The sequence below is a fragment of the Etheostoma spectabile genome, chromosome 5 (assembly GCF_008692095.1).
Source record: "Etheostoma spectabile isolate EspeVRDwgs_2016 chromosome 5, UIUC_Espe_1.0, whole genome shotgun sequence".
Classification (NCBI taxonomy): Eukaryota; Metazoa; Chordata; class Actinopteri; order Perciformes; family Percidae; genus Etheostoma; species Etheostoma spectabile.
The window spans coordinates 5,115,340-5,124,724 of NC_045737.1; the positions used below are offsets into that span (position 1 = coordinate 5,115,340).

The 9,385-nt window shown below is 37.5% G+C and overlaps 1 protein-coding gene across 5 annotated transcripts in view; it reads right to left on the minus strand.

Annotated features, from left to right (window-relative positions):
* Positions 1-5,753, minus strand: part of ccser1 (coiled-coil serine-rich protein 1) — a 133,336-nt gene extending 127,583 nt beyond the window's left edge. For 2 of the 5 annotated variants that reach the window (XM_032515427.1, XM_032515431.1), the window contains exon 1: positions 5,530-5,752. The gene's annotated coding sequence lies outside the window, so the exon portion shown is untranslated. Of the gene's footprint in view, positions 1-5,529 lie in introns of all 5 variants that reach the window. The other 3 variants (XM_032515429.1, XM_032515430.1, XM_032515428.1) reach the window with 2 other exon arrangements.
* Between the last annotated feature and the right edge of the window lie 3,632 nt (positions 5,754-9,385).

Sequence of the window (9,385 nt, forward strand, 5' to 3'; positions counted from 1 at the left end):
GTAACGGGAGGAAAATTCAACAGATAGCAGTCGGTTATACGTCGGTCTCAAGGTTTACTAGTTTACCGGTAAACGCAACATTTTGGCCCGTCTGTTGTTTTTCAGACAACAGCAGTGACCAGTGCTAGTCGGTGCTAGTTAGCGTCTGTTAGCTGTTAGCTCCTCTAGAACGCACCGGTGCTAAAGTCCTCACATCCGCTGCAATGTTGTTTATATGGATATGGTTTAATTTTGCGTTACAGGACCCATTTCTTCTGTAAAGTCGTGCCTGTGTTTGGATCTCTCCTCTACTCTCTCTCCTCTTACTCTCCGGGCAGCCCGGCCACACAGCGCCGGTCCACACCTCTGACATTTATCCATAGTTTTAATTTTTTATTACACAGCTGTATATTGTTAAGTATGAGAGGCAAACCTGTATTTGTACAAGTGCAAGCTCTTTTAATCAGTTATTGTTGAAAACAAGTAAGGAGCTTTCTCAGATGAATTTAAATTTAAATATATATTATATATATATATATATATATATATATATATATATATATATATATATATATATATATATATATATATCCTACGCTTTATTTCAGAGTGCTAATTTTCATTTACATGTGTTGCAGCTGTGTGTCTATACAACATACAACTTCAACATGAGAAGAATGCAGCATATTATGGATGTGAAAGCAGTTATAAACAGCCTATGTGACAAAAAAAAATTGTTTTTGTTCAAATCAACAAATAATCGTGAGAATAATCGCGATCACAATATTGATCAAAATAATCGTGATTATCATTTTTGCCATAATCGCGCAGCCCTATTTAAGGCTATGAGATTGTGCCTCATGTAATCTTAATTTACGAAACTCTTTTTACAGTTTATAATCAGCAAGCTTCTTAGTAAATGCATTGACAGCCGGGTATTGTCTCACTGCTTGTAAGAACTAATTATAGTTTCAAGCATTGATTCACAGATTACAGGAAGACATTCCTTTCGGTAAATACTCACGTTTTCTGCAACTAATTAGCCAAACAGTGACTATGTATTCCTCATATTGTTGAAGAAGCTGCATCTGTGAGACCTACTGAAGCGTTTTGTTTTCGATCTCTGTGTAATAAGCTTACATTAACACCCTTTACTGAAGTGGCTTATGAGTGTGTCACCTCCTTGAAAGTAAATTTGATCAACTTCACAATTCACAGTGATGCATTTCCTATTTTCAAACAAAGTTATATATATATATATATATATATATATATATATATATATATGGCCAATAGCATTTACAGTAATGACATAGAAACTGTCCTGGAACACGTCAACCTATTTGTGCAGGTCAAAATACACTGCAGGTAAGCAGCCCTGTCAAAACATTTTGACAGACATTTGAGACTTCCTTTTTACAGATGAGCCAGCAGTTGCGCTTAGTTGATTGTCGTCAACACCACATTTGACCAGGTCATGGCACTCGGACTTGGTTCATTAAGACAAGGTAAACACCCTCTAACAAATTAGACCGAGATTAAAAACAGATTGAGAACACCTCTTACCAATCAGGGGTAATAATACAACTCTTAAGCAATGGTGTAGAGTATAGGTGTCAGGCCTAGTGAGAAGTAAAATGTCGGACATATATTATTTTGACTGTTGGACTGATGGACATTCATACATTATGTTACTGTACATGATGACCTGATGCAGCTATGTCTCGAAACACACTCAGCAGTGTGATATAAAATCACCGTGTGAAAAAGTGCGGGCTACCTAGGGCTGGGCGCTAGGGAGAAAATCAGATATCACAATATTCTTGACCAAACGCCTCGGTATTGATATTGTGGCAATATTCTAGGGTTGACAATTGATTCTTTAACAAAATATCTTCACACTTTTTTAGATATATAATCATCAGTAATGTGGACATGATTAGGGTTGGGAATCACCAGACGCCTCCCAATACGATACCATCACGATACTTATGCCACAATACGATATTATTGTGATTTGAAACATATTGCAATATTCTGCGATATATTGCAATTTCTAACCTTTTTCCAACTTCAAAGTTTTCCTAATTTCAAATGATGTCCCCAAAAGGAAACGTTGTCAACATGTTTTATCTAAAAAAAGATAAATTTCTCCGTTTGTTCATATCATTTCAATTTTATTGCTGCAAAATGGGATTATCAAGCAGACAAACTGGCCAACACATATATAATAAAAGATTGATACTTGGCGCCTGTGTATCAACACAGTAGTGCCACTGAAAATATCGCAATACTATGCTGTATTGTTTTTTTTTCCTCCACCCCTGGACATAATGTCTAAGTGGGGAAAAGGCAACTGATAGAACAGCTAGAACAGTCTGGTCAATTCTGAAAAGTACATCACTTAACTGTAATGCAGCCTTTAAAATCCAGTCAAACACTGTGTCATATCACCATATTAAGATATCCAAAATCTATCTACGATGTCTAGTCTCAGATCACGATATTGATATAATACCGATATATTGCCCAGCTCCAGGGCTACTTCACATGAAGTCTGCCCACGCTAAAGCTTACACAAATAGGAGGTAGAGAGGTAGTACTGCAATGAAGCAGGTGCTCACTTCCTCACTGCTGAGCCAGTGCACAAGAAGTGAGACTACCTGTTTTAGAAACTTTATCTCAGTTCCTCTTCTGTTTTAGTAGTTTTTTTTCTAAGCAATTGTCCACATTTACAGTAAACCAAAATGATAACATGCTAACCAAATGAATGCTGCTAATATGGATGGATAAATAACCCAATGCAAATCAGTACCAAATCAGAAACACCCTAAGAGGTTTTACCCTAATATTTACTGTACTTTAAAAGCGTTGTTGTTCAGCTTTCGTTAACAGCCATCAAGATACAACACATTTTATTTTCACAGATAGTTGCTGACTGCTTGTACAAAGTCCTTTTATTCCATAAGATTGTGTTCAGTTGAATGTCTTTCAGAGTGTTTGCACCATCATACTTGCATGTAGAGCCATCTTTCTATTTCCAATACAGACTGTCATGATGCAATCTTAGCATGCAATACTCAAAATGTGTTGGTAATACATTGTTTTAAAGTAGTGCAGGGGAGCCCCCTGCCATGCTCCTAATGATCACAACGTGTGCCAAATCAATCAGCTTATTGTCAAGTGTTTTATTCCTGCACTGCTGTGTAGTTTGCATTGTTTTATCAGCTCACTCTTCAGCCTGAGCCTAAACTAGTTTAATAATAAATCAGCAGGCTAATGTATGGATCTAAATTCCAATCCCATTGCGCTTTTACACTGATACATACTGTAAGTATATGCCGGGGTGAAAGAATAAAAGGTGTGTGTTGGGGTGTGAATAACTGGGTGTTTCCTATAAAACAGGTTCTTGTTGAGATCTTGTTTTTACAACAAATGTCATTAGATACACACCACAATCTCATTACATGCAATGGAAAATGACATAAAGACAACACTGTACAGATGTACTGACTGAAATTGAATACAGAAAACAATATGCTTCATAAAAGTTTGTATCCTTATATGGCATCTTGCGATTACTTTAACAAATGTAACACTGTGGCTCTGCCAAAGTCAGGGTAAGTATTCATATTAGCCTGGGGGGATTGCTTTTAGCAGGTGTGTGTTTTCAAAGAGGGAGTTAGCTGGCTTCATAGGTGATTTTGTCAAATCTAAATATCCCAATATTTGATCCCAATATTTACTCAAACGTTTAAGGAAAACAATGGTAATGAGGAAATGATGACCAAACAGATACATTTACAGTATTCACTGTTCATTTAACTCAGATAAAACATGCTGAGAAGGAAAAGCAAATATAAGATACATACAAGTAACAATATAATAAACAGATTCCCAGATGACAAGTAATCTATGTTACATCAACATATCACTTTAGCTCCTGCAACCTACTGTATAAGGAATAGCATAACAAAGCTGCTAACCTTGTCTATGCAAGCAAGGACATGTGGTAAAAACAACAAGCTATCTAGAGCAAGAGGACACCTTTTTAATCTGGGACTCAGTGACGAATGTAATGGAAATATTGCTACTCTCAACATATGGCCACGATCTTGTTTGGGGTCACTAAAGACACAAAAACTGCAGACCAAAAACATTGCTAATTCAGGTCACACATTCCAGAAAGGTGGTAGAGAAACACACTGCAGAACACATGCAAATAGACAAAATGCAAACGAAACACAAGCAAGGACTTTGTCAACTATACGTAGCCTTTAGAAAAAATGCTGCAAATGAAAATATAACACAAGCAAACTGAGTAAATCATTCACCAACTTGACAACACATACATGGCATAGTGAGAGACACGCTGCCAATTGGAAAACACAAGCAGATACAGAAGTGCTGAAAACGATGCTGGGATGTAGATAAAACGAATTAATCTACAGATAATCACAATTTATACACACAGGACTAGATAGTAGACAAAACAACTTAGGTATCGAGTATATGTAATATATGAATATAATATGATATTGCACTAAGTAGTGTCATGGCACATGCTAGAATGACTTCTCCATTTGCAAACACAGTGCATCAGTGTTTCTATTAGCCGACCGTGCACGTGCAGGCTTCATTACATCATTACAGGGCAATATTTAACACTCAATCACTTAATGTCCTTACTGTGCAATATTAAATACTCAGGAGTTTTGATACACCCAACTATATTTTTGCATAATGTGTTTTTTCTGCACTACCTATTCTTTATATTTTTTTTTATATTTTTATATTTTGTGTCGACACTGTAAAGGAGTTGCTTCAACTGCTCTTGTGTATAATGACAATAAAGACATTCTATTCTATTCAGTAAAAGTGAATGGGAGGTGTTATTTAGTCAGACTTGACAAAGCTCACTCCAAAGACACAGAGAGCATTTTACAACAGTTTTCACAGGTGTAGTAAACACTTGCCTCCATGTGTAAAATCGAGTGTCCCTTGAAGGTTTTGCTGAAAACATGTTTCTTATATTTACAATGGTTAAGGACATATAGTGGCACCTTCCAGCCTAATGATTAGTGATGGTCAAATCAAAGGTTAGGCCTAAGCATGTAATTAGTGTATTTGCAGCCTAGCAAACAATTCTTGCAACTGTCCAACGGCCCGGTTGCTTTTTTATTCTGCCAACGAACTAACTAGTTATCAAATTACATTTGCATGAGATGAGATGAGATGCAGTAAATGCATGTAACAGCAGCAGCAGCACAGCGGGACATCAACAACTGTCAACCCGAAACGTCAACAAAACGCTATGAAGCCTGCCGACCTTTAATCCAGACTAGCTGGGTCCATTCGCTGACACTCAACCGCTTCGATTCAACTCTGGCAATAATGGTCCCTATCATGTCAATATAACGCGATGTATCGCTTTCTTCGAACTGTAAAGGTCACTGGTGCTCAGAGGAAATACTGTAGCAGGCTCGGTCCGGTGGTTCAGCAGGGCTGGCTAGCAGGCAGCGGACAAACGCACACACGTAGCTACGTTACCTTCAGCGGATTCCCAGTGTCTCTACCGACGCCGCTCTACGCACCAGCAGCTGGCTATATCTTCGCTTTGTGGTCATACGAGTTATAATATCGTATGTGAGGATATCTGGAAGTGTACAATGGTTCTGAAATCGTACCGAGGTAGCACCTTGTGTTGCACTGACGCCGAAATTACACCTCAGTGACGTGGAGTCTAGTTTCCTCATTCGTGTCTTCCGCGTTGCAACGAGAGGCCGCGAGCGTGAACAGCGTGACGTCCCTCCCGCCTCCTTTTGCTCCTTCCCATCCTCCCCCTGCTCAGCATCCTTCAGCAGGTGAATGGACACTTCATTCTTTCTCTGGCGAATATCAATACATCCATACTTAATTAATGGATTCTTCTCATACATAGAAGCCTACACTAAAAGTTAAAACAGTAGCCTCACACTGAATGGATTTGGCATTCACTTTGTTTCCCTAAAATAGCAATATGTTATCCAATGGTATGTCAACGTGTGTATGTTGTTCTGTAAGCTAAGATAAATCATACTTTGAGCTGACGCATGTACATTAATCACTGCAGAGATAAGAAAATAGATAATTTAAAAAAGATTTATGATTCTGCATTTAGCAGTCTGCAACAATATATACATGCAGAATTTGCAAAGCAATAAGATAAATAGGTGTATTGTTTCAGAACATACTGCAACTGTCCCTCTAATCTTTTAATAGGTTTGGTTTTGTGTAATGCACATCAACGCACCACTCCTGGAAGCAAATGTCCCAGTGAAACTACAAATGTCAAGTTCTGATGTATTTCTTGTGCAATTCTTGTGCAATGTATGACAAGACAGACATCCTACACTTAACACTTAATCTATTTAAAGTTTGATATGCTTCCACATTACCCAAATATGTACATGTGAAAGATATGTGGTTAGATCTCTACTATGCATTGCACCCAAAACAGCATTTTTGAACAGAGGGGTTGTAACTTCTGCTAAAGCAGGTTTTACAAATGATAACAGGCTGCCTAAATGTTTTTACATTCCACATCTGTTAAATGAATGGGAGTACTATAAAACAAAACATGTATATAATCAAAAAGACAAAATAGATTTAAAAACACTAGTTTTATTTAATGAAATCCCCACACAAAATTAAAAAGTAGCATTTACAGGAATCAGATCCACAATATTTCCACATCACATACTACATGAAGAAACCCACCACATCCAAATCCTTTGGAGAAAACAGGGACAAATACACTGTCACTTATTTAGAGTTCAGAGTGTTACAGAGAGAAAAACACAATTACAAGTCAAGTAGTGTTTTGTATCAAGGAAAATCCCATTTAAACCACAAAGTAAACTATAACAGTGCAAATCGTCTTGATAGGGTTACGTCTGTCTAAACTTTTCTACAGCCCATTTTGTAATATTGCACACACACACACACACACACGCACAGCCAAACAGCTGCTGATATCTTACAGATTTTTAAAGTGCTAGCTTGGAATTAAATTGAGAGCCAGCCCGCCAAATATTTGGTTCTAAATTTCATTACTGAAAAGCAGGCTAGCATGCATTTAAATTTAAAATTAGATGAGATGTTGAGATTACACGCCTTTTATCAGTTTTCTATAACTACATACAACTGTGCTGTGACCCAGAGTGAAACAAACCAAAAGAAGAACCATACCACCCCCCCAAAAGAAAAAGAACATTCAGCTGTCTGTTAACAGGAATACATTCTGTGAATAAACCGTAAACCTGTCCTGCCAATTCATAAAATGCATAGACGTGTTAATGATGTTGAAACAGTCAATTTTAAAATACAGGAATCAAGGTTCAGGTCTGTCCTCTGAAAATAACTGACAGAAACATGTAGGACATATGCACAATCACAGAAATCCCATATTTCCTTGTATCATGAACTTATTAAATGTGTTTAACCCAAAACAAAAACCCTCGATGTGGTCCACATCATATAACCAAAACATTTAAACTGACCAATCGACCAACACCACAAAAAGGGGAAAGTAAAAGGTTGATAGTACCATTTGAAAACCACTCCCTCGACAAAGGCAGCTGAACAAGGTAGCATCTGCTTACAGTAACCAATAGTAAAACACAAGAAAACATCAGCTAATAAACATTTAGATTAAGATTTCCTTTGTTTCATTGACAAGAGATTATGTATATGGAAGTTAAACGTTTTAGAAATACCTTCTCGTTATCCGACGTTAAAGACAAGGCGGCGATATCGACTATAACAAAGCTGCAAATCAAACCAAACTTGTTTCTGTGAGGAAAGGTACAGTGGTTAAGGTTTTCCAGGCCTGACAGATAGAGGTAGCATTGGGTCCCAATCAAGGCCTGACACTTGAGAAAACACACACACACACACACACACAGATTACCCTTAACCCTCCGGAAATCAAAACAAACATGAATGTATAACAAAGCCCATGTGCAGGCACATATACAATATACGGCTATACAAAAACCAAGTGTGGTTGCCCAGCAAACAATCTGTGTAGTGTGCTCTTAGACTTGGATAACAGAGCGGATTTAATCAAAGCCAATCAACCATTTAGCTGATCTGTCTGATAGCCAACTCACCGGTGACATAATATGCTACACTTACATGTGTCTGCACTGCAAGTCAAGTGATTTAAATAGTAAAAAAAAAAGGTACTGAACAATGTGTATTGTGATAGCACTTCTTGTAAGAACCTGAACGGTTTTAAACTTTGTTTAAAGGCTGCTAGGCCACAGAGTGGTGTGTCGCACTTAAGTCAGCACCAGGACCAACACGCTTTGGTTATTTGTGACTTTGCAGCTGTCAAACTGACGTTGACCACAAGTACAGTGTTCTGGTACCTGGCTGGGTTTATGGTGTTATAGTCACATGCAGTACATTGGAAAAGGGAGAGGCTTTAAAATCTAAGTAACTACTCCAGGATTACTGCTTTAACGCTTTTGTGGATGTTAGTCGCTGTGAGACATCAATGTGCCAGTTTGTCCATAACATTTGAAGTGAAGAAGCTAACTAGGTAGTGATCGAAATGTGATTGTTAAGTTAATGTGCGAAGCTTCATTCATTATATTGTGCAAAAACAGCTGAACATAACTGTGACAAAGAGGAAAAGTAGTGTTTTCTGTGATGAGGTCAAGAGTATAAAAAGGTATAACTCTGACACCAGTGTCTGTGATCAAACTACCTGCAGTAAAAACTCATACAGTATATTTAAATATTTCCATAATGCTTGTGCAATTACACCAACATCTGCTTGCTAGAGCAAACTAAGGGACCAATTTCCTAAAAATACAACAAAAAGGCACAAAGGCACTAGCTTCATGGTAGCTACAAGGCTTTCAGGTCCACCAAGATTACATCTTACCTATGCTGCTACATTTAGACAAATAGTTAAAGAAAAGAGCCAAAGAAAAAAGATCACCCAATAATTAATACACACAAAATAATCCATAAACATACTTGACACAATAGTATAAGACCGAAAGGCGTTTCATTTTAAAACAAAGATTTAAAGTAGCTGCGGACTAACTTTGCAGCCAATTCTGATATAACAACAGCTGGCCATAGCTGGCAATTAAAACCAGGTCAAATACAATTAGCAGACAGAGCCTTTGGTATGTAGAGAAGACCTTTCACATACCATGTACCAACCTCTGAAGACATTTGTATGTGAACACTAATATTCAGCGTCATACTCTTGTATATGAATCATACATTATACATGCCAACTCTAAATAGGCCAGTCTCTGGAACAAAACCTATTTTCACATTAAGAACAAAAGGCTCTATCACATCTGCCTTGTCTGACCTTCACAAAAAAAAAAAAAAAAAAACT